The sequence below is a fragment of the Balaenoptera ricei genome, chromosome 8, assembly GCF_028023285.1.
Source record: "Balaenoptera ricei isolate mBalRic1 chromosome 8, mBalRic1.hap2, whole genome shotgun sequence".
Taxonomy (NCBI): Eukaryota; Metazoa; Chordata; class Mammalia; order Artiodactyla; family Balaenopteridae; genus Balaenoptera; species Balaenoptera ricei.
The window spans coordinates 674,510-699,121 of NC_082646.1; the positions used below are offsets into that span (position 1 = coordinate 674,510).

Consider the following 24,612-nt stretch of genomic DNA (forward strand, 5'->3'; position numbering starts at 1 on the left):
GGTCCTGCAATGAGCTGAGAGTGAGATACACTGAAGTAGCCCATCCTCTGCCTTCACCGGGGAGGACTTAGCCTCCAGGATGGGGGTGCGCAGTGCTGGTTCGGGGCTGTTAGCTGGTACACGGGGTGCGCCGGGCCCTGAGCTCAGATCCGAGTTTCCAAATGCAGTGCTGTCTTCACTAGGGGTGGCCGCACTTGGCATGTCCCACAGTGGGGACCCCGCAGCACGTAGCAGGCTGTGTTGGGACAGAGTGTTCTGTGGGGTCCAGAGCACCTTCAGAAGAGGGGAGAGCTGGGTGTCCAGCCACTTCCCATTGCTCTGCTGGCTCCGGCGGGGTGTTCCCTGTTAACCCCACCTGCTCCAGACTGCAACACGCCTCGTTTCTGGAAGGTCATGCTTTCCTACGTGGAGACTAGCAGAATGCTTGACAGACCGGGGGTTTCTCACAGTCTAGATACAGATGGCAGTATTTGGGAGGGAACAAAGTTTTGCCACAGAAAGTTACCAAACTCTTTGTTTCCAGAAACAAGGCAGTACAAAAGCCATGAGCAGGAAGGTGTGACTCTAGGGCATCATAGCTGTTCTTCCTGAAGGAGCATTGGATGCCTTTTCTGTCCTGGGGGGATGCCCTTTGTGACCTGTTTGACTTGCCCAGCGAACAGCTGCCGTGGCCGGCATGTGGCCTTGGCTTACCAGCCACCTCATATTCAGTACGAGAAAAGAAATGTGTTTCCACAAAGTGTGTGTTCTGTTACATCCAAGCCGAGGCGCCGTCACTGGTTTCCCAGGCTGAGCGGTTCTCAGTCTCAGCCTGGCCTCTAAGCGGTGGGCTGGTGGCCCGTCCCCTGGCGGCCTTGCATCTCCCGCTGTGCTTTCTGCCAGCACAGCCTCCCTCGGGCCCCTCCCTCTAGGCTCTCGGAGGTAGGAAGGAGGGGTTGCAGGTAATATCTTTGTCTGTCACTGTGGACGTGGCACCTGGAGACTCACACCCAGGTAGCTGGTTCTAAATCCTCCCTTCTAACTCGGTCCGGCCAGCCGCATCACCCAGGCTCCTGCCCAGCTCTGCGCCTTTGCAGATGTCTTCCCCCTCCGGACTGCCTGCCTTTTCTCCAACTTTCCCTTCCTTCAAAGCAGAGCCTGAAGCTTCTCCAGGAGCCCTCAATCCTCTCTGAACCTGAATGACACTATTTAGCGTTTAATTCCGTTCCATCATATTGTTCGCTAATTGTCTAACGTGCATCATTTTTCTCAGCATATCTAGTTTATAAACTCCAGGATGGGGGTCACTTTAGGCACAAGTCTTTGATCATGGTACCCAGCCCGATGCTCAGCACGGAGTTGAAAACTTTTCACTGAAAGCCTGCCTGGAGAACGCCGACGGCGCTTATCTTCCCAAGGGAGTTAACAGTGACCCCATTTCACACATCTCATTGTGTGTGGTTTCTCCCCATCTTATTAGCGTAGAGACAGAAGCTATCTGGCTCAGAAAAAGCATCCAGCTGTTCAGAGCAGCTGGAAACCGAGTACGGGATATTTTGGGATGAGTTATTTCTTGCTTCTTAAGCCCTTTCACATGGTATTGTCTGGGATGGTGCTGCCTGATGGAGAGGACTCCCCTCATTCTACGAAACCGATAGAAAAATTACTCCAGGGCAAGATCGAGGGCAGGCTGGGAAGAGCAGGAAGCCAGTCTTGCGGCCAGCTGCTTTAGGGGCTCTTGCCGGGCCCCATCACTGCTTCTGTACAACAGCTGTTCTCGGGGGCAGGGGGACAGCGCGGTTCCATACTCGCTTCTGCCCAGTGCTTCGTGCATTTGGGGGCCTAGTGTTTGCTTATTCCTTATTCTGTCTCTGCCATTAGGGATGTCACAGGTTCAGTGGGGATGCATGTAGATAAATGAAGCGATTGCAGTTAATACGTGCTTGGAGGGAAGTGATACAGGTGCTGGGAACAGTGGGTGAGTGGGTGCGAGTTGCCTTAGCTGGCGTGGTCGTGGTGGTCAGAGAGGGTTCCCTGGGGAGAGTCAGCCGAGACCCGAGGGAAGAAAAGCTGGCGGGGCGAAGAGCCGGCAAAGGCATTCTGGGAGAAGGCGTGCTGGCCTGTGGCGGGTGCTTGAGAAAGGGGTGGGGACGGACGGAGGCCAAAGTGGCAAGAGCTGAGCTGGGGAGGGGGGAGGGGGGAGTGGTGGTGCAGGAGGCGCCAAGAGACCAGCCAGACGTGGTCCCCAGAGAGGATTTCACTGGAGTGGGTGCAGCGGAGACGTGGGGTGCGGAGGAGGGAGGGAGGGAGGGATTCGGGAGCTGGGCTGGGGTGTGTGTTGAAGGTGGCGCAGCCAGGCCTGTGCAGGTGGGGTCTGGGGTCACAGGGAAGGGAGGCGTCGAGGATGAATGCCAGGTTTCCAGCTCTGGTTGGGGAATCGTGGGCAACAAAACGGGTGTGTGTGTGTGTGTGTGTGTGTGGAGTGGGGGCGGGGGCTAGAGGCAGTGTAAGCCGTGCACTCTAGTCTGGATGTGTTGATATGCAGTGGCCACCACTTCTTCATTCAGCCGCTACTTTGTGCACCTGCTGTGTGTCAGGCACTGTTGTGGGCTCTGGGGATGTAGCAGGAAACAAAAGCACAGCATCCAAGACAACAAGCAAGGTGAGTAAATAAATACACAGTTCTATGCTAGGGAGGGGGCAGCGCCTGGCGGGAGACAGGGCAGAGGAGGGAACTGTGGAGAGGGTGGGCGTTTTGGGTAGGACGTCGGAGAAGTCCTCCCAGACGGTGGGATTCAGGCAAAGCCTTCTAGGAGCTGAGCAGGCTTTGGAGCAAGGCCTTCCAGGCAGGGGAGATAGCAGGTGCATTCCTGGTCTGCAGACAGGAGAATGCCAGGGGTGGGTGACCCAGGAGCAGGGAGGTGGCCGTGTGGCCGGAGCAGTAACGGGCTGAGAACAGGGGCGATCACAGAGAAAGGGAGGGGTGGGCCGCGTGGGCCTGTTGGGTTGGAGCAATGTCTGGCAATGTGTGGGGAAATAGGTGGTTCTCCCTGTATGTTAAAGGGCTGTGACTGCATTTGCTAACGGATTGGACATGGGGCAAGGAGGCGGGAAAGGTCAAGGGTGACTCCAGTGTTTTTAGCTTTTCAATTGAAAGGATGATTTTGCGTCAACTGGTCCTGGGAAAAAAGTGGGAAGAACGGGTTTGGGAAGATCAGGAGCACAGTTTGGTGCACATTAGGTCTCTGAGGTCCATTAGACATCGGTGCGGGGATGCCTACTGGGCAGCGTGATGTGTGAGTTGAGTTGGGAGCAGGGGCCTGAGCTGCTGGTACAAATCCGGGTGACATTTTCAACATTGATGGTGTTGAAAACCAGAGGCTGGATGACCCAACCCAGGCAGTGGGAGGAGACGGAGAAGAGGTCTAGAATCTGAGCCCTGGGGCCCTGGCACTTAGAGGCAAGGTGAGAGGGACCCAAGGCGGACACTGAGAAGGGGGTTCAAGATGTGGCTGGAAACCAGGTAGCATGTGGTCCAGGGAGCCCTGCTGAGGAAGTGTTTCAGGAGGAGAAGGTGACAACCAGTGTAACACACCGACGATGATTAAGAGGATTGAGGCTGAAAACCGACATTGGCTTTTGCAGCGTGGGTGACACTGGTGGCCTGAATTAGAGCAGCGTTGGTGAGAGATGGGGGCAATTTCATAGGAGGATGGAGGAGATGCAAAGGCACAGCAGGCACAGACACGTTGCTTGAGGAACTCTGCTCTAGGGAACGAGAAATGGGACAGCTAGAGAAGGAAGCATCGTTGGGAGATTTTTAAAATAGAAGAAAACAGCAGTATGTTTGCATGCTGATGGAATAGGTGCAGTAGAGTGAGAAAAATTGAAGCTGCAAGAGAGAGAAGGGCCACTTCCTGAAGTGTCGTCCTTGAGCAGATGAGGAGAGATGGGATCAAACACACAGGGGAGGCTGGCCTTAGAGCGCAGCCATCACGGTGACAGGGGAGGGAACGTCACATGCACACATGCCGAAGGCAGACGGATGTGTGGTGGGAGCCGTGGACATTCTTTCCCCACTATTGCAGTTTTCTCAGTTGAATAGAAACAAGGCCGTCGGCCGAGGTGAGGATTGGTGAGCAGCCATCCTACGTTAGAGACGAGATTCCTCAGCATAGTGTCTGGCAGCGGAGAGAGCGGGCACCACAGGTGTGAGTGCTGACGGCGCCCCAGGCCCCCTGGAGCCTAGTGATCACAGATTGAAGCAAGCAGCACAGTCGTGTGTTCTCCTTACACTTGTTCAGTTGTGCAAGTCGGCCCAAGTCTGGTTGGAGAAGACCGGTGGCAGGGCATGGAGGTGCAGGTGAGGGGTATGCACAGTGGTCCACATGGGATCAAGATGGGGACCTGGGGGAGGTAAGGGGCAGACCCGGGTTGTAGACTCAAGTACCAAACCCACGGGGGTGGGTAGAAAGATTGCCGGAGACCAGCTGCTTGAGGAAGTGGACTTGAAATACAGGAGGTGGTGGGCAGAATAGGGGAGGTTTGAAATCATGTTTATGATAAGTTAGGAAAGAGAAAAGGCTTCGTGGAGGAGGGAGGATGCGGCCTTTGTAACGTGATTATTTGTACGTTAAATCACCAAAGCAGGAAAAGAATAATGCTGGACAAAGGGATTGTCAGGTGCTAAATTCTTCAGGGTGAAAGGGGCAGGAGATACGTTACAAGGATGGGAGGTGGGTGGCCCAGTCATTAGTCGGACGACAGGAGCTTCCAAGCAAGGTCCTTTATAGGGGAGTCTGGGGAGGGCGTAGCAGCAGCCCCGAGCCTGGGGCAGATGCACCAGGAGGGCCCAGAGGCCAAAGGAGTCCTGGGCGAGGGTGAGCGGGTCTCCAGGGAAGAGCGGGGTCTTAGTTAGAGGCACAGGTGGAGGGGGTTCATAGGAGAAGGTGAGGCCGAGGGTCTTGCTAAGGGTCGGCCGTGAGTCCTGGAGGGCATGTGGCAGCCGGTCCTGAGAAGGGGAGGGAGGGGACAGATGGGAAGAGCAACGTACAGAGCCTATGGGTTTGGGGTCTGGGGCCGAGGGCCGCTCGTGGTGACTGGATACAAGCAGGCAGAACGTTTGATAAAAATAGCCAACATTTAGTGAGTGTATCCCACGTGCCAGATGTTTCCCCTGTCTTTCTACTTGCATTAACTCCTTCAGTCCTCACAATAACTTTATCAAGTCAGCACTATTATTACCTTTGGTTTATGGATGAAGACACTAAAGCACAGAGAGGTTAAAACACTCGCCATGGTCACATAGGCTGCTGAGTGGGATTTGAACCGGGCAGAGAGATTCCGAATCCGAATCCGCCTTCCCGCCAGTGGTTGTCCCGCCCCTTATTAGGTACGCAGCCTGGGGAACATTGGTTAACCATTCTCCGCGGTTCACTTTTCACATCTGCAGAATAGAGGCGATAAAGAGGAGAACGCAGAGCCCCGGTCACGTGGCTGCTTGTGTGTGGCAGGGTCAGGAGACCTGCTTTGTCCAGTAGTGACTTTATGTGTTGACACTGCGTTTGCATCAGTAGCGCTAGGGTGGGCCCTGCCCGGGTGGGCCCTGCCCCCAAGCGGCAGAGTCAGAGTGCCGTCTTCACCCAGAACGAGCTGGCCTCGGGGATCTCTGGGGGTCCTGAGTCCCAGCTCAGGGTGCGATGGTAACCAGGGCCTGAAGAAGGGACCTGAGGTCATGCAGACGCCGGGCTCACTGACCGCGGGTGCCTGTGCTCCCACCTGTTCAAGGAAGTCCTCCGGGCCAGCATCCCTGGGGACAGAGACGATGGTGACACTTCACTGCCCCGGGTGCACTCAGCAGAGAAGGATACGAGGGATTCCGTAGGGTGGACAGAGGCCCACCGGTCCCGGTAGTTTCTCCTGAGCCTCGTAAGGGTGGCCGGGAGAAGCCCAACTTCAGCAGGCCAGGCTCTCGTCCACCCGCCTCAGACCTACGGCAGTGGCTACAGCTGGGTTGAGGGGGGAGCAGGGAACAGACGCAGCAGTGCCCGGAGCAGGGGCTGGCGGGACAGGCTGTCCGAGGCCCTGCTCTCCCCGCAGGCCTGTGTGGAAGGAAGCACTGCCTCTTTCCTCCTCCCTGGAGCTCCAGCAGGTCTGCTTCCTTTGCATGCAGCGTGCATACTAATTGGAGCCTCTGCCTGAGAAGAAGCCTTCTTTCTGACAGATTCTTTAAGAATAGACGTAGGTTTTGAAAAACTCAAGATGGCATTGCCTGTAATTATAAAGTAATTGGTGTAATTGAGAGCGCAGGGTCTTATGCAAATCACCCTCCTGTTTTTAACTTTACGTCAAGACTATTTTTATTTTTAAATGCAAAAAAAGCCCACCCCACAAGCCACATGTGCATCTGGGTCTGGCGCGTGTGCATCTCGGCCTGCGCCCCGTGTGCGCAGAACACGACAGTAGCTGCGCAGGAGGAACTGCCTTTGACTGACGGTCAGGCCGCTGTGGTCCTTGTGCGTCTTGGAGGGAGTCGCTGGACTACTGTCAGCTTTCGTTTCTTCATCTGTAGAGCAGGGGTGGCCAGAGGAGCTGCCCGTGTTGTGAGAATTAAATGGTGTGGTTATGGGAGCGCTGTAGACTCTAAGGTGTGTTCACAAATGTTACGACACCCCTCCCCCCCGCCCCCGGTCATTTCCCTTCTTGTGGAGTTGGATCTGCACAGTGGGAGGAGCGGTGCCCTGAAGCAGAAGCCTGGAGTCCATGTCTCGGCTTTTATGTTTGTAAACTGACAAGTGACCTTATTTTTTCTCTTGTGTACAAAGGAGATCAGGTGGGGGTCAGATGGTCAGCTGGTAAGATCAATGGGAAAGCACTTTGGAAAGTGCTAGTGCTGTTGAATTACTTCTTCAGCCAGTGATCCGATTGGCTGTGTGTTTCCTCTTCACTAAGGCCTTTCTGTGAGCAGTGGTGGCCGCTGTGATTTCAGCTGAGGGTGGACTCTTCCAATAGGAGATGCCCAGCTCCTGGTTGGAGCGAGAATACTTTCCTGCAGCTGCTGTAACAAATAACCATAAACCAGGGGGCTTGAAACAACGGAAGTGTCTTCTCTCACAGCTGTGGTGGTCAGACGTCCACAATCCAGTAGGAAGGACCTCACTTCCCTCTGGAAACAGTGGAGGGGGGGATTGGTTCCTTGGCTCCATCACCCCAATCTCTGTCCCATCTTCACATGGCCGTACCCGCTGTGTGTCCCCACTCTGTGTGTTTGTGACACCTCCCTGGTGTCTCCTTTAAGGACATGGGATGCCATTTAGGGCTCAACCACAAAATCCAGGGTACTCAAAATCCTTAACTTAAGTATGTCTTCAAAGATCCTTTTTCCAAATAGCAGAACATTTTCCAGTTCCTGGGACTAAGACTTGACATATCTGGGGCATCATTCAGCTGACTGTAGGGATGAAGGCTCCCTGGAGCCCAGGCGGGAAGCAGTGTGACCTCACGCTAGTTAACGTCATTGCTCTGCAGCTCAGTTTCCTCATATGTGAAATGGGGAAAATAATAACATCTACCTCATAGGGTAGTTGTGAGGTTAAATAAATTCACGTACATAAAGCACCTAAAAAGTCCTTGGCTCATGGTAAGTTCTCTCAAAATGTTCAGTATTATTATCTCTAGTTTTCCTTTAGTACCTGGCGATAGGTTTGTCATCATAGTTTCATCCAAACTCTTCCAGAACTTGATTATATTTGGCCTGAGCAAACCTTTGGGTGTAAATTACTTTTTATTTCCTCAAAAATTATTTTTTCATGCTTAAAGAAATAGTATCTATAAAAATATTTAACAATTTTATGAGTTAGTCTGTTTTTGCTTTTACCATCATTTTATAATTTTATAGAATTTCATTATGTCCCCTTTTATACTTTTTCATGTTAAGAAAACAAACTCTTTGTAGCTTGACCCTGTACAGAAGAAGGAAGTTAATGACTCTAATCATATGTTACATCGTGTCATGTCCTAGTAATTCCCAGCATTTCCGTATAAAAGACCCGTTACATTGACCCCTCTCTCCCCACCACCAACCACCACTGAACTACAGGTTTTGCAATGATTTTACTAATGATGCAAATATGATTAAATACTAATTAATTCAGTTTTCACCAATAAAAAAAATAGAAACCTGGCAATCAGTTTGTCATCAAGCTGATTTGACATACTTCTACCAAAAAGTAAAAACACTTGCTATTTTGAGCCTTCCAGTAAGCTTTTAAAATACAAAGAACCTGTAGTTAACATCATACTCAAAGGTGAAAGACTGAAAAATTTTGAAGTGAAAAAGACTGAAAAATAGATGAAAAAATCTGTTTTCACCACTTCTATTCAACATAGTGTTAGAATTCTATCCAGAACAATTAGGCAAGAAAAAGAAATAAAATGCATCCAGACTGGAAAGGAAAAAGAAAAATTATCTCTTCACAAATAATGTGATCTTTTAATACATAGAAAACCCCTAAAGATTTCCCAAATGACTGTTGGAACTAATACATGAATTCAGTAAAGTTACAGGATACAAAATCAACACAAAAAATGAGTTGCATGTCTCTACACTAACAAGAAACAATCTGAAAAATTAAGGTAACAATTCCATTTACAATAGCATCAAAAAAATGAAATACTTAAGAATAAACTTAACCAAGGAGGTGAGAGACTTCTGTATTGAAAACCCCAAAACAATGCTGAAAGAAATTAATGAGGACATTAAAAAAAGGGAAAGGCATCCCATGTTCATGGATTGGAAGACGTAATAATTGTTATGATGTCAGTACTGCCCAAAGAAATTTATAGATTCAGTGCAATCCCTATCAAAATCCCAATTCATTTGCAGAAATAGAAAAACCTAGCCTTAAATTCATGTGAAATCTCAAGGGACCCTCAATAGCCAAAAACAATCTTGAAAAACAAAAAAAAGAAACTTGGAGGTCTTACACTTTTGGATTTCAAAATTTACTGCAGAGCTACAGTAATCAAAACAGTGTGGTGCTAGCATAGAGATAGACCTATAGACCAACAGAATAGAATAGAGAGCCCAGAAATAAACCTTCACATATATGGTCAATTGATTTTCAACAAGGCTGCCAAGACCACTGAATGGGAAAAAGACAGTCTTTCACCTGGTGCTGGGAAAACTGGACCCTTACTTCATACTGTATACAAAAATGAAGTCAAAATGGATTAAAACCTAAATGTAAGAGCGGAAACTATAAAATTCTGAGAAGAACACATGGGGAAAAGCTTCATGACATTGAATTTAGCAATGATTTCTTGGATATGATACCAAAAGCATAGGAAACAAAAGAAAAAATAGATAAATTGGACTTCATCAAAGTTAAAAAAAACATTTTTTCTACATCAAAGGACACTAACAACAAAGTGAAAAGGCAACCCACAAAATGGGAGAAAATATTTACTAATCATATATATGATCAGAGATTAATATCCAGAATATAAAAAGAACTCTTGCAACCCATCAACAGAAAACCAAAAAACCCAATTAAAATATGGGCAAAGGAATTGAATAGGCACTTTTCCAAAGAAGATAAACAAATGGCCAGTAAACAAAGTAAACTGTGCTCAACATCACTAGTCATTAGGGAACTGCAAATTAAAACCACAATGAGATATTACTTCATGCCCCAAAGGATGGCTATTATCAGAAAAACAGAAAATAGCAAAAGTTGGCCAGGATGCGGAGAAATTGGAATCTCCTGTGTTTCTGGTGAGAAGGTCAAATGGTGCAGCTGCTGTGGAAAAGAGTATGATGGCTTCTCAAAAATTAAACATAGAATCACCATATGATCTAGCAACTCAACTTTTAGGTATGTCTCCATAAGAATTGAAAGCAGAGACTTGAACAGATACTTATACACCAGTGTTTGTTAGCAGCTTTATTCACAGTGGTCAAAAGGTAGAATCAACCCAAATGTTCATTGACAGAGTGTGGCATATGCAGGCAATGGCATGTTATTCAACCTTGAAAGGGAAGGAAGTATTGATACAGGCTATTACATGGATGGACCTTGCAAATATTACGCTAAGTGAAATAAGCCAAATACAAAAGGCCAAATATTGTATGATTCTGCTTACATGAGGTACCTGGAACAGCCTAACTCATAGAGACGGAAGGTAGAATAGAGGTTTCCAGGGGCTGGGGGGAGGGAGGAATGGGAGATAGTGTTCACTGGGGACAGAGCTCCAGGATAAGGTGATGAAAGTTCTGGGTGGGTGGTGGTGATGGTTGCAGACCAGTGAGAATGTACTTCATGCCACTTAAAAATGGTTAAAATGGTAAATTGTATGTATTTTTCATCACCATAAAAAATGAAAATAAAAAAGATAGCACTTAGACCCCTTTTCCTCCCTGTAAGACGAGGCACAGAGTGGACCTGACGGGGTGTCAGGGCACAGCACAAATCACAAACCATGTGGGAACTTCCCAGCCCCATCCCTGGTCTTTCAGGGAGGAAATGAAGGCTCATAAAGGCTTGGTTGGGAAGAAATCCTGACCTGCTGTTGAATGATCAGGAGAAGGTCCTGGGGCTGATGGCGGGGCTGGTGGCAGGGCTGCTGACCTGTAAGAGGGAACCAGGTCGAGGTGGTGAAGTTCCGTGTTCCTGTAACGGGGCAACGCTGGTGGGGATCCTGCAGAACCCAGGGCTCCGGAACGGGGTCTGCACAGAAAGAGCCAGGACGTGATTGCTGAGCCTCTTCTGTGCCCTGGTCAGGGGACCGGGGAAGACAGATTCCTTGAAGGAGCTTGCCAGCTGGTTGGGGAGGAGAGGCTTAAGTATCCAAACAGGGAACACTTGCTGGTTCAGGACAGCAGTGGCCGAGCTATGACAGGGCTGTGATTCACTAACGGTCAGAGCGGCCGGGGAGGCACTGAGTGCTCATGGAGCCCACAGCTTGGCTCCGCACTTGAGGACAGAGGGGCCCAGTGGCTGAGGTCCCTGGGGCAGAGGCCAGGCCCTGGGCTCTCCCCGCAGCGCTGCCGGGCCTGGCTGACCCAGGGCCGGTTTCTTAACCTCTTTAGCCTCTGTTTGCTCACCTGTGAGATGGAGTAGTGTCTTTCCCCACACGGTTGCAAGGAGGTCGTGTGTCCAGAGCACTTAGCGCAGAAGCAAGCACACCTGGGACACACTCGCCGTTAGTGCCCAGAGAGGAACTGAGGCTCCAGGAGGGAACAGCAGCGAGGGCGGGGCCCGGGCGTGCAGGGCAGAAATAGTGGGTGTGGCCGCAGTGCAAGGCTTCTTCCTTTCCTGCAGAGGGAAGGTGGGACTTCTGGTAAACCTGTCACGTGGGCGAGTCTGAGCAGTCTTAGAAAGACCGACTCTGAAGCAAGAGGAAAGCCTGACTGTGGGCAGACTCTGGCTGCCTTTTCTGGGGCTCTGTCCCCCTTTGGCCAGTGGGGTCACCCGGGACTGTTATCCTAAACATTTAGCTTTGATGCCAGTGTACAGACTGGCCATTGGGAATCAGCATCCCACGTTGGCCTGGGATCCTCGCAAAGAACTTTTCAATCATTTGTTAGTTCATCAGAAATTTAAGGGGAAGCAGGAAACATAATGTCTGCCTCATAGAATGAGATGGGATTGTTTGCAGGATATTTATGGTCTTCAACTGGTGCATCACCGGCAATGATGTTACCTCGCAGTAATGAACTTTGCATATTCAGTAGTTATCAGGGATTGCCCTATGGGGAAATGGGAAATGACTAAAACTTAATTTTATAAGGAGGAAAAATGAACCAATATTATCCCATAGGCTTTGTATGATGAATTTTACATACATTTCCCTGAAATTGTGGGTGTTTATATTATGATTCTCTGAAACTTATCTTATTTTTCTAACTCAGATCTGTTTAGGTAATTAATTAATCTGTGTGGTAAATGTCACAGCTGAATGATAGTCTTATTTCAGTTTTCTCAATGAAAACAGATTTACCTGCTCAGTGAGACAAAGAACTTGATTACCATTCTTCAGAATTCTTTTCTTTTTCCTGATGTCCCTTTCCCTTTCAATTCAAGATGCAGTTCTGTGATGGTACAGTTCTGGTCCAGAATGTGGTCAGAGGTGCTTCCTCGCCCTCCTGCTTGGATCGGACTCAGATGAGCTTGGCACCGAGGCTGCTGGGGGGGAGCGATGGTTGTCTCTAGCCCTGCCCTGCTCTCTTGAGGGCTGCTTCCTCCCTGTCTCTTTGTCTGCGTTTCTCTCGCCCGCTTTCTAAAGCCCTCTTCCGGTCACCCTCTTCCGTCCCGCTGTGGGCCTCCAGCCCTTCGGAGACCCCTGTGGCCCACTGTGTGCTGCTGACTGGGGCAGCGGGGGCCGTGGAGGAGCTGGTGCTTAAGGGTCCCGGCGTCCGCCTGTGTTCCCGGCCTTCTTGCCCGGGTCTCCTCCACCCCCAGAGTCCCCGCCGCAGCTTGGTCAGAGCAGCACTCGGAGGCCTCATTCCTTCGTTATCCAGCAGGTACTTACTGAGTGTCTACTCCATGTCAGATGCACACCCACTGTGCACAGGGAGAAGGCCTCAGACAAAACGGACTCCTGTCCTCACAGAGGTCCCCTTCCAGTGAGAAAACAGGACGGACAAGTGAAGGACACACGTGCACGTGGCTGCTCAGGTGGCAGCGATGGCTTTCAGGAGAGTTAAAGTACCAAGAGCAGGCTTGTCTGGTGAGGCTGGCGTCTCGGTGGAGACGTGAATGAGAAGAGGGAGCCGGACACACAGATCCCGGGGAAGCAGTGTAGACAGAGGAGCAGGAGCAGGAAAGGCCTGGGGCCAGAGTCGGCCTGGTGTCTGACGGGCAGAGGCCGTCCCGAGGGCTGGAGGAGGGGTGCCGAGCAGCTCCTGGCTGGGCCAAGGGCCCCTGTCCTCTTCTTTTCTGGTGAGAGTTGAGCTGAGGGATGCTGCATCTTCCTTCTGATAGAGTCACTCCAAGTGAAGTCTTTTCATCAGCATTTCCATCTTGTTCTGGGCGTAGCAGGAAGAAGAGTGCAGGGTGGGTGTCTGCGCTTCTGCCCCTGACACTATTTCCTGCTCTTTGGCTGCTGTGTCCTGCTTCTGTCCTCCCTGGACCAGCCCAGGTGTTCACATGGACTCCACCCCGCCACTGGCAGGTGGAAGACTTGACCTGGGTCTCCACTAATTAGCACGTTGCATCCTCCTGGCTGCTGGATCACGTGACCCAATCTGACCAACGGGACACAGTGAAGACTTTGCTGGGAATAGTGGAGAAGAGCCTACTTTTCTCACTGGTTTAATGCTAGCCTGTATGCGGTACGCAGAGACAGCAGCCTCCCTGACTGCATGCAGGGGCCTGTCTGAGACCGGAGCCCCACACGACGTGCAGCTGACACAGACGGACACTGAGTCCGTGATGTAATTGGAGGCCTTGCGTCAAACCACACTTGAAACAGTAATGTACCTTGAATTTTCTGTAAGTTGTTAAATTTCATTATTGCTTGAGCCAGCTTGCGTGGGGTTTAACAACAACTTTTTTGTCGCTTGCACCAAAATGAGCTCTGTCTCACTGACACAGGACTAATACGGGATGGTGACGTGACCGAGACCACAGACTGAAACTAAAACCAGCTCTGTGACCTTGGGCAAGGCCTTCACCTACCTAGGCATAACTGTCCTCACCTGTAAGTGACAGCACCTACCCTGGGACTGTTGTGAAAATGGATGAATATATATATCTTTGGGAGCACATAGCAAGTGATGTTAAAGTGTCTGCTGCTGTTATTATTTTTTCCCCACTTTGTGAAATAAGGTTTCTGAAGCTGGGCTACGTTAAGTGACTTCCCCTGAAATTAGACTCCAGGATTTCAAGGAGCAGCAGTTGCCCCTCCGAGAAGGCACTTTGGAGGGCCTACTGTGCCCTGAGCCCTCTGCTGACGCTGCCGTGTGGATGGAGAGCGCACGTTCCGCGAGAAGAGAAGCTGCCGTTTGAATTCGTTTATTTTCCTTGTTCTGTGACAGGGCTCTGCGCCCAGTGAGTGATTAATCAGTGGTGTCAGCTAACCTTCCCTGACACCACTCAGCCTCCCGGGGAGGAAAGGCATTTTCTGAAGAGGCTTTCTTTGGGGAATCAGTGACCCGCACAGACGAAAGCCCGGCTCCCAGGGCCGGTGCTCCCCCGCTGGGCCGGCAGCCCCTCTGCCCGGCGGGGCGGCTGAGCCAGCCGCTGAGGCTTGGAGCTGCCCCCGCCCAGCTTCCCCGGGCCTCCGCCTCCGCACCTTGCTCTTGGTCTCGTGATAAATTCATTACCAGAAATTGAAACTGGAGTTTCCTAGTGACATAAAATATTGATGAGAGAAATAAGGACGAAGATAAATGAGCCAGCGCTGCTCGCAGGCCCCATGTGCCCTGTTCCGCTGGGTCTGCGGACACTTGTTCTCGCTCCCTTTTTGATTTGCTTGGGTGGGGTTTTGTTCCCTTCATCGGAAGTCTGTTGGAACACTAGTGAAGAGCTCCGACCCCTACGTCACACCAGAGTGGGAAAAATAGACATGTCTCCTGGTTACTGTCAAAACTACGAAGCCCAATCCTGCCACTTCACAACCTTCTTGGCAGGTTCTTGGCACCCTTGGGGCGGCATGCAGAAACACATCGCCCCTGCTCAGAAACTGCTGGTGGCTTCCACGTGCTGTGGAGTCAGACGTGAGCTCCTCGGGGTGCTGTTCTGGGCCGTCCAGCCAGCCCGTCCGTCTGATCCTTCTCCGCGTTACCCAGACCCTGCGCTTCCGCACATCTGGTCTGTCTGAGCTGCTGTGCTGTTTCCTGCCGTGAAATGCTCTCCCCAGCCACTCGGGTCAGCTCAGACACCGCTTCATTCACAAGACGTCTTCCTTGCTGTTCTCCCGCTCAGAACTAACTGCTGCAAAGGTAAAACAAAAGAAACAAACCCGTTGTTGGTGAGCGCGCAGAGAAACGGCTGTCTCCTTCATCACACCTGAGGCCGTAAGGCGTCAGCTGAAGGTTCAGATCCTTGAGCAGGTTCACAACTTTTGACCCAGCGACTCTACGTCTAAGAATTCATCCTAAGGAAACAATCAGGAAGGTGTCAACATTAATGCAAGTATGTATAAGGCTATTCGTCACAGTGTTCTTTAAAATAATGAAAAATTGGAAGGAATCGAAAATCTAAATGCCCTCAAACAGGGACCTAAATAAATTGTGATACAGCTGTATGATAGAGTGATATTCACCTGCTTAAAAATTATGGTGTAGAGAAGTAGTTGATGGTTTAGAGAAATGTTTGTGATGTTTTTGTAAGTGAAAGACATAGGAACACAACTGAGTGAAGGGGGTGGGGAGAGAGAGTAAGAGAGGGGGGGAGAGAGATGTCTGAGCCTAGAGTGAGCTTTGGAAGGGTAGGTGCCAAAATCTTGGGTTGTGAGCCCATGAGTTATGTTTATACGATTTTTCTCTTAAGATCCAGTCCAAGAGCTGACCTTACGATCCAGTCCTCCTGTGTGAACAAGTTGCCCATCTTCACTTTGACCCGCTTTCCTGTCTTTGCTCCTCTAGTGGAAGAAGGCCCCTCACCGTGATCCTTCTTACGCTTTCACTCTGTTAAACTCACTAGCCCTGATCTTTTCTCCAAGGGCCTTCTTTTCACTGTTTTCTCATGTTGGCGGTTCTGCTCCGAAACTTCCCAAGCCCCAGGCTCCGTCTTCAGTAAAGATCTGACCACGTGTGTTCTACCATTGTTGCTTTCATATATTTTAATGTCTGACCATTTGAGGTCATCCTTACCGGTTTTAATGCCTATAAGGGTGTGCAGGAAGTGTTCTCCAGCAGAGGTTTTCTGCCATCTTCTCTGACACGTATACATCCAAGGTGCTCTGGGAGGTCGTATTAGACAGGGTTCCGAAACAAGACGTGTATATTTATCATCAGGAATTAGCTCCCACAGTTATGGAGGCTGAAGGCTCCCAGGATCTGCCTCCATTCAGCAGGCTGGAGACCCAGGCAGGGTCAGGGTGTCAGCCTGAGTCTGAAACAGGACAAAACCATGTCTTGGCTCACAGTCAGGCAGGGGTGGGGGGCGGTTCCCTCGTACTCGGCCTTTTTGATCTACTCAGGCCCGCAGTCGGTCAACTGAGACCTGCCCACATTAGAGAGGGCAGCCTGCTTGACTCAGCTCACCAACTCCAGTGACGATCTCCTCCTGAACATACTCACAGATGTGCCCAGAAGAATGTTGGACCAGGCGTCTGGGCCCCAGTGCCCTGTCAACTTGACACACAGAATTAAGTATCACAGGTTTAGTTGCCGAGAGATGCTCTTCTGGCCACAGGTCATGTACACGTGCTGAGGTCACCCTCTTCTCCCCGGTGTGTTCAGAGCCCTGGACCAGCACAGCTGCTTCACAGGAGCTGGAAACGTAGGACGAGGGCAGTGGGGTCTGCAGACACATGGGGACGCATCCAAGGCCACGTGTTTTTTAAGTGGCAGAGCCAGGACGAGACCCAGGGGCTGACTGTCATGCCGCCCTGGTGTTTGTCCTGAAGGAGGGGGGAGGGCGAGGAGACCCTGGTCCTCTTGAGCCTCGGAGGAGGAGTGCACTCTGGGCACCTTCCCTTGAACTTGCCGTGTCCCGTCTCCCCTCCCCCCTTGTTCCCGACCGTGGACTGCGTGTTCCTGCTGGTTTCCCGCCCCACCGATACTCTGTGACTGTGACGTGTGACACGTCTCTCCCTGCGGGTGTGGCTTTGCTGTTGTGTCAAGTTGTGTGGGGCACAGTTAACTCGTTCATGTCTGCGAAGGCTCTCTGAAAGTGGGAGAGGGGTGCTTCTTGCCCTGCGACGCCCAAGGCCCCGGAAGCTGCTGGCGTCTGGCCAAGATGGGGGCCGCGGGCCCCTGGCCAGTCCTGGGGAGGGGGGACCTGGACCCCCGAGGGGCCTCTGAGTCCTTCAGTCGGTCTGTTCTGGTCTTGCTGTCGGGTTATTTCCCGTCTTGCAGCCTTTCCTTGTCACCATGGGCTCTCTCCTTTTGGCATCCATGTCTGGCCTGCCCCACGATGGCACTGCTCAGTAACTTTGCAGGTCTGTCCCCTGTTCACACTGTGACATCCTGTTTCCGCCTGCCGGGTCCTTACGTCTAACAGGCAGCAGGTATCACAGACTGAGGAGGCTCACTTCGGGGCCAGGAGCACAGCTACACCTCGGTGCTCCTAACGTCCATTTGTACTAAAAACTCTGGATGACAAGAGCGCAAGGTGTTTTGGTTTCACTTACTTGGGAAACAAGCGTGTATAGCTCCAGATTATGTGTTTTGGGGGCTCTTGCAGTTTTCTCTGTTGTTGTTGCTTTTGAGTTCTTTATTAATAGGTACTCCACTTAGTATTTTTGCAGGTATTTGTTTTACTCCAGAGCATCACGTAAAGTATGTGTTCCTTCTGCGTCCCCCTCCCCTTCTCCGTGCTCCTCCCTCCCCTTTCCTTCTTTCGGTTAGAAGCAGAGGCCCTCCCAGACCTACAGGGGGGCAGAGAACTCTGCACAGGCCCCATGTCCCCCCGAGCCTGTCCAGGTGAGAGGGTGACACTGGGGTCGCCAGCTGGGAACTGTATACAGAAAGGGAGAATGGAGCAGACTAAAGCATTTGGAACTTTGGAGGAGGCAGGCCTGGAATCAGACCCTAATTCCGAGGTGCGTAGAGGCCTGCCTCCCGGCTGAGGGCCCCGCGTGGCACCTGGGATGCAGGTGTTCAGTAAAGGTCACTTCCCAGCAGTGGTGGAAGGATTCTAAGGGCTCTCAGAGAGCCCTCGTCCTGGACGGTTGGCCGAGGAAAGAGCGGCTGAGAGAGGAGCGGAGGTCGAGCGGAGGACCAGGCCCTCGGGACTGCAGCCGGGTCTTCTGACCACGTGTCCACGTGCCGCCCACTAGTGTTCTGGGCCCTGGAGCGGTGCCCTCTCCGGCCCTGCCAGAGAACGAGGCCTGGGCCTTCACAGCCACGGCCCCGGCCCCCTCCCTAGGGGGAGGGGAGGCTGGCATGGCCTGTGGGGCGGCCTTTGGTGCTGATGGCAGGGGTCCTCAGAACCGGGACGCTGAGCCCATTTTGAGTCACTCAGAGAATCTTTGCAGGGTTGGAACTGCAGGCTCTGGTTTAAAATCTCTCAGTGCTGCCTTTAGAAGGCCACTACTACTTTCAAAGGAGGACAGTTGTATTTGAAAGACGTATTTCAACCACAGTCTTTAAAGGCCTGGGATGGTCAAAAATAGATGGTGGCCGAGCATCACCAGCCTGGCCTGCCTCCGGACGTTCTTAAAATACCCAAGTGGGAAACTGGGGGCCCTTCCTCTGCTCCTGGGGCATTACCGCGCCCCGCCCCGCAACTGCAGGTTCTAGTTCCGGCCCAAACCCCCTGGTGGCTGTTAGCCTCAGAGGCGTGGCCCTGACTCTCCACCAAACCTAAACTTGAGCCCCGGGGCGGGGCGAGCTGTGCTGCAGGAGGAGAGTGATGAGCGAAGCATCCCAGGCGTCCATGGAGACGGAGGAGGAAGACGCAGCCCTTCTCATCTCCTGAGGCTGGTGGCCATGTGCGCCCGGGAAGGGCAGAGGGGCTGGGCTGCAGGGGGCGGGGCGGCAGCCCCCCAGCCCTGCCCAGAAGTACTGACAGACGGCCCGCCAGGCCTGGCTGGGGGCTTCGTGGGGAGAGTCTCCAGTTTCCACCACAATCCCGTGAAGTCGCGCTATTATTATCCCGGTTCACAGAGGAGGGAAGTGACACCCGCCTGCGGTTATGTAACTCTCCTCTGGGCTCGGTCACCCTGCCAAGCGGGGATGCTTGTCCTTGAACCCAGGTAGTCGGGGACCCACGCCCCCTCTCTTAGCTGCTGCAGGCCAAGGGTCGGTAAATGTTTTCTGTAAAGGACCAGATGGTAAATATTTCAGGCCAGGCAGAGTGTGTCGAAAGAGTCTGTGTAAGTGCTGGTCTCCGCCTTTGTGGTGTGAAAGCCGAGTAGACAAACAGGAGCACGTGGGCAGTGCTCTGGTCCAGGGCGAGCATGGGGCAGGCAGAGAGAAGGCGGGCAGAGGCCTGAATTACGCCCCCACCTGCTCACTGAGTGATGCTGGGCTGCACGTTCCTCTTCCGCAAAATGGGGATGATAGCCTCTCTCCGGGTACCGTTGTAAATGGATTTAATGAGATAATGTATGTGAAAGATTCACCCGGTGTCTGGCACGTAATTATCTCTCAATAAATGGAGCTTTTTTTCTCCCTACCTGAGGGCAGCCCCCGAGGAGGGAATCACTAGTTGTACAGCCCAGGGGCAGGAATAATAACCGGCACTTAGACAGCAATCTGCAGTGTGCACAAGGCCTTTGCAGCTCTGTCCCATCTGGGAAACCTTCCGAAATAGACCTGCCAGATCACAGGGCTGCTGCTATTTTACCGGTGAGAGGATGGAGATGTAGAGGGTGAGTCTGCCTGGCTAGGGTCTTACCCCTGGATCCCATGTTTCATAAACTCCAGTCCCAGTTTGCAGCTTCCTCTGGGGCTTGGTGCAAGCCTCTGTGTCCGGTTCTCCTATATAAAGTGGGGATAATAAAGCCATCTCCTTCCTAAGTTGGGAATTCCAATGATTTGATGTGAAGAAATCTCATCTCTTACCCTTAGGAAAAAGCTGGTTCACTGCCCTTTTGGGGAGCCTCGATTTTCTGAGTGAGTCACACTGTGGTCCCTCCGGACAGCTGGGCAGCTCTGTCCCTCCCTGGACGGCCGCTGGCCTCTTCTCCACCCGCTTGCCCCCTGCAGTCCAGCAGCTCAGGAATGCCGCTCCTGACCCTTTGTATAAAGCCGTGAACACGACGATGGTGACAGCAGTCAAGGAAAAGTGACTGAGGTGCCTCTGTCAGAGCAGATGGGGCGCTAACCACAAGTGGCCTGCAAGTCCCTGACCAGCAGACACACAGCGGGGCCCGTGCGCCCCATGGCGCTGTGATACGCGCTGTGCTTTGACTCAGGGAAGCCAGGGTTGGGCCTGGCCTGATTGAGCATGCCTCTTGGAGCACTTAGCTGCATTTGTTGTTTTGGGGAATGGTGGCAGCCGGGGGATAGGAGAGCTGAGTAAACTGTTGGAAAATGGCCCAAATCTTTTCCTCGTAGGCCATGGAGAAAAGGGGTTTAATTTACAAAATTGTTGGATTTGTAACGTGGCGAGACCGCTCCCTGCCTTTGGCTGTCTGTCCTTTGTGGTGTCGGTTTAGAGGCTCCACTTTGTTGTCTATAGAGAGTCCTCTTAGGCAAGTCTCTTAACCCTCTGACGCCTCAGTTTCCACAGATTTGGATGTTGGAGATGCTTTGGAAATCACTAAGTTAATGAATGAAAAAAATCTTCTGTAAACTGTAGGATGTGGGTCTTGTATGTGTGTATCAACCCATGGTGTTTACAATGACACTGCGGAGGAAAGCTGTCACCTCCATGGAGGTGAGGCTGCGAAGCGCAGTGGGTGGACCCAGGTCCTCCCACGGGTACGCACACCTTATGTTTTCCATTTTGAAAATCGCTGCTGTATCCCAGTCTTGCCCTTTGGGAACCTTCTCATCGCATCTCATCTCTTCTCCACCAGCCCTGAGCACTGAGAGACACTACAGTTCCCGTTCGCTGGACAAGGTCAGGACGACAGCTGCATCCCCTGTGCTGCTGCCAGAGGCCACTGCTGGCCACAGGGTGTGTGTGTTTATGAGCTATGATTCACACAACATAAAATAAATCCTCTTAGATTAACATATACACACTACTATATATAAAATAGGTAACCAACAAGGACCTACTGTATAGCACAGGGAACTCTACTCAATATTTTGTAGTGACCTATAAGGGAAAAGAATCTGAAAAAGAATATATATATATATATATATATATACATATATATGTATGTATGTATGTGCATGTGTGTGTGTGTGTATATATATATATGTATATATATATATATAAAAAACTGAATCACTTTGCTGTATACCTGAAACTAACACATTGTAAATCAATTGTACTTCAATTAAAAAAAGAAAAAAGAAAACAGGGGAAGTAAACGAAAAAAATGGAATAGAAAGAGCTTTCTGTAGTTAAAAATAAACTAGCAAAAAAGCAGAGAGAAAAAATTTAACCTTTTTAAAGTGTACAGTTCAATGGTTTTTCAGCACGTTCACAATACACTGTACAACCATGACCCTCTTTAATTACGTAACACTTTCATCACCCAGAGGAGAAGTTCCATCCTCCTTAGCAGTCACACCCTGTTCTCCCCTTCTCCCAGCTCCTGCTTTCTGCCGCTGTGGACTTGCCCGTCCTGAACATTTCATGTGTGTGCAATCACACAGTGTATGGCTTTTGTGACTTACTTCTTCCACTGAACATAGTGTTCAAGGTTCATCCATGCGGCCGCGTGTGTCAGAGCTCCATTCCTTTTCATGGCTGAATGATATTCCACGGTATGGATGGACTTCATTTTGTTTATCCATTCATTTGGACATTTGGGTTGTTTCCGTGTTTTGCTAGAATGAATAATGCTGCTGTGAACATTTGTGTACAGATTTTTGTGTGGACACATAATTTCAGTTCTCTTGAGTACACACCTAGAAGGGGAATTCTAGTACACACCTAGAAGGGGAATTGCTGGGTCCTGTGGTTATCCTATGCTTGTCTATACTTACCTTTTTGAAAACCTGGCAAATTGTTTACCAAGGTGGCTGCACCATTTTACAGTACCATCAACAATGCATGAGGGTTCCCTTTTACCTCCTCACCAACTCCTGTTATTATCTGACTTTTTGATTCTGACCATCCTAGTGGGTGTAAACTTTTGATTAGGATTTTTCTCATAACCAGTGATGTTAAGCATATTTTAATGGGCTTCTTAGCCATTTGTGTATCTTCTTTGGAGAAATGATTTCAAATTCTTTGCCCATTTTTTTTTTTTTTTAATTATTTATTTATTTATTTATGGCTGTGTTGGGTCTTCGTTTCTATGCGAGGGCTTTCTCTAGTTGCGGCAAGTGGGGGCCACTCTTCATCGCGGTGCGCGGGCCTCTCACTATCGCGGCCTCTCTTGTTGTGGAGCACAGGCTCCAGACGCGCAGGCTCAGTAATTGTGGCTCACGGGCCTAATTGCTCCACGGCACGTGGGATCTTCCCAGACCAGGGCTCGAACCCGTGTCCCCTGCACTGGCAGGCAGACTCTCAACCACTGCGCCACCAGGGAAGCCCCTTTGCCCATTTTTTAATTGAGTTATTTGTCTTTTATTGTTGAGATGTAATAGTTCTTTATAATATTCTATATGTAAGTCCCATATCAAATTTCATTTGCAAATATCTCCCATTTTGTGGGTTGTCTTTTACCTTTCTTGATGGGATCATTTGAAGCACAACAATTTAAAATTTTGGTTAACTTCAATTTCTTTTTTCTTTTTCTTTTTTTTTGTTCTTTTGGCGTCATACCTAGGAAACCATTACCTGTGGATCAAAGAGACACTGTTTTTCTTCTAAGAGTTTCACAAGTTCAGCTCTTACATTCAGGTCTTGGATCCACTTTGAGTTAATTTGTGTATGTGGTGTGAAGAAAGAATCCAGTTTCATTTCTTTTCACTTGTATATTCAGTTGCTCCAACACCATTTTTTGAAAAGAATATTTTCCCCAATGAATTGTCTTTGCATTCTTTAAGAAAAACGTATGGGTTTATTTCTGGACTCTCAATTCTATTCCACTGATCTATACGTATATCCTTATACCAGAACCATGTAGTCTTTTTTTTTTTTATAGATCATAATTGCAGTATAATTGCTTCACAATACTGTGTTAGTTATCTCCTCCCTCTTGAGCCTCCCTCCCACCCTCCCTATCCCAACTCTCTAGGTCATCACAAAGCACCGAGCTGATCTCCCTGTGCTATGCGGCTGCTTCCCACTAGCTAGCTATTTTACATTCAGTAGTGTATGTATGTCCATGCTACTGTCTCACTTCATCCCAGCTTCCCCCTGCCCCCACCATGTCCTCAAGTCCATTCTCTATGTCTGTATCTTTATTCCTGCCCTGCAACTAGGTTCATCAGTACCATTTTTTCTTTAAGATTCCATATATATGTGTTAGCATATGGTATTTGTTTTTCTCTTTCTGACTTACTTTACTCTGTATGACAGACTCTAGGTCCATCCGCCTCACTACAAATAACTCAATTTCGTTTCTTTTTATGGCTGAGTAATATTCCATTGTATACATGTGCCACATCTTCTTTATCCATTCATCTATCGATGGACATTTAGGTTGGTTCCATGTCCTGGCTGTTGTAAATAGTGCTGCAATGAACATTGTGGTACATGTCTCTTTTTGTGTGTGTGTTTTTTTTAACATCTTTATTGGAGTATAGTTGCTTTACAGTGTTGTGTTAGTTTCTGCTGTATAACAAAGTGAATCAGCTGTATGTTTACATGTATTCCCATATCCCCTCCCTCTTGCATCTCCCTCTCACCCTCCCTATCCCACCCCTCTAGGTGGTCACAAAGCACCGAGCTGATCTCCCCATGCGATGCAGCTGCTTCCCACTAGCTATCTATTTTACATTGAGTAACGTATACATGTCAATGCTACTCTCTCACTTCGTCCCAGCTTACCCTTCCCCCTCCCCGTGTCCTCAAGTCCATTCTCTACATCTGTGTCTTTATTCCTGTCCTGCCCCTGGGTTCATCAGAACCATTTTTTCTTTTTAGATTCCATGTATATGTGTTAGCATACAGTATTTGTTTTTCTCTTTCTGACTTACTTTACTCTGCATGACAGACTCTAGGTCCATCCACCTCACTACAAATAACTCAATTTCGTTTCTTCTTATGCCTGAGTAATATTCCATTGTATATATGTGCCACATCCTCTTTATCCATTCATCGGTGGATGGACACTTAGGTGGCTTCTGGCTATTGTAAATAGTGCTGCAGTGAACATTGTGGTACATGACTCTTTTTGAATTATGGTTTTCTCAGGGTATATGCCCAGTAGTGGGATTGCTGGGTCATATGGTAGTTCTATTTTTAGTTTTTTAAGGAACCTCCATACTGTTCTCCATAGTGGCTGTATCAATTTACATTCCCACCAACAGTGCAGGAGGGTTCCTTTTTCACCACACCCTTTCCAGCATTTATTGTTTCTAGATTTTTTGATAATGGCCATTCTGACAGGTGTGAGGTGATACCTCATTGTAGTTTTGATTTGCATTTCTCTAATAATTAGTGATGTTGAGCATCTTTTCATGTGCCTCTTGGCCATCTTTATGTCTTCTTTGGTGCAATCTCTATTTAGGTCTTCTGCCCAATTTTTAGTTGAATTGTTTGTTTTTTTGATATTGACCTCCATGAGCTGTTTGTATATTGTGGAGATTAGTCCTTTGTCCGTTGTTTCATTTGAAAATATTTTCTCCCATTCTGAGGGTGTCTTTTCATCTTGTTTAGGGTTTCCTTTGCTGTGCAAAAGCTTTGAAGTTTAATTAGGTGCCACTTGTCTATTTTTTTTATTTCCATTATTCTAGGAGATGGGTCAGAAAAGATCTTGCTGTGGTTTATGTCAAAGAGTGTTTCT

General features: G+C 49.7%; 1 long non-coding RNA gene across 1 annotated transcript in view; it reads left to right on the forward strand.

The window, feature by feature from the left end:
• LOC132369851 (uncharacterized) overlaps nucleotides 1–24,612 on the forward strand; it is a 166,515-nt gene that overhangs the window by 329 nt on the left and 141,574 nt on the right. The window lies entirely within an intron of this gene.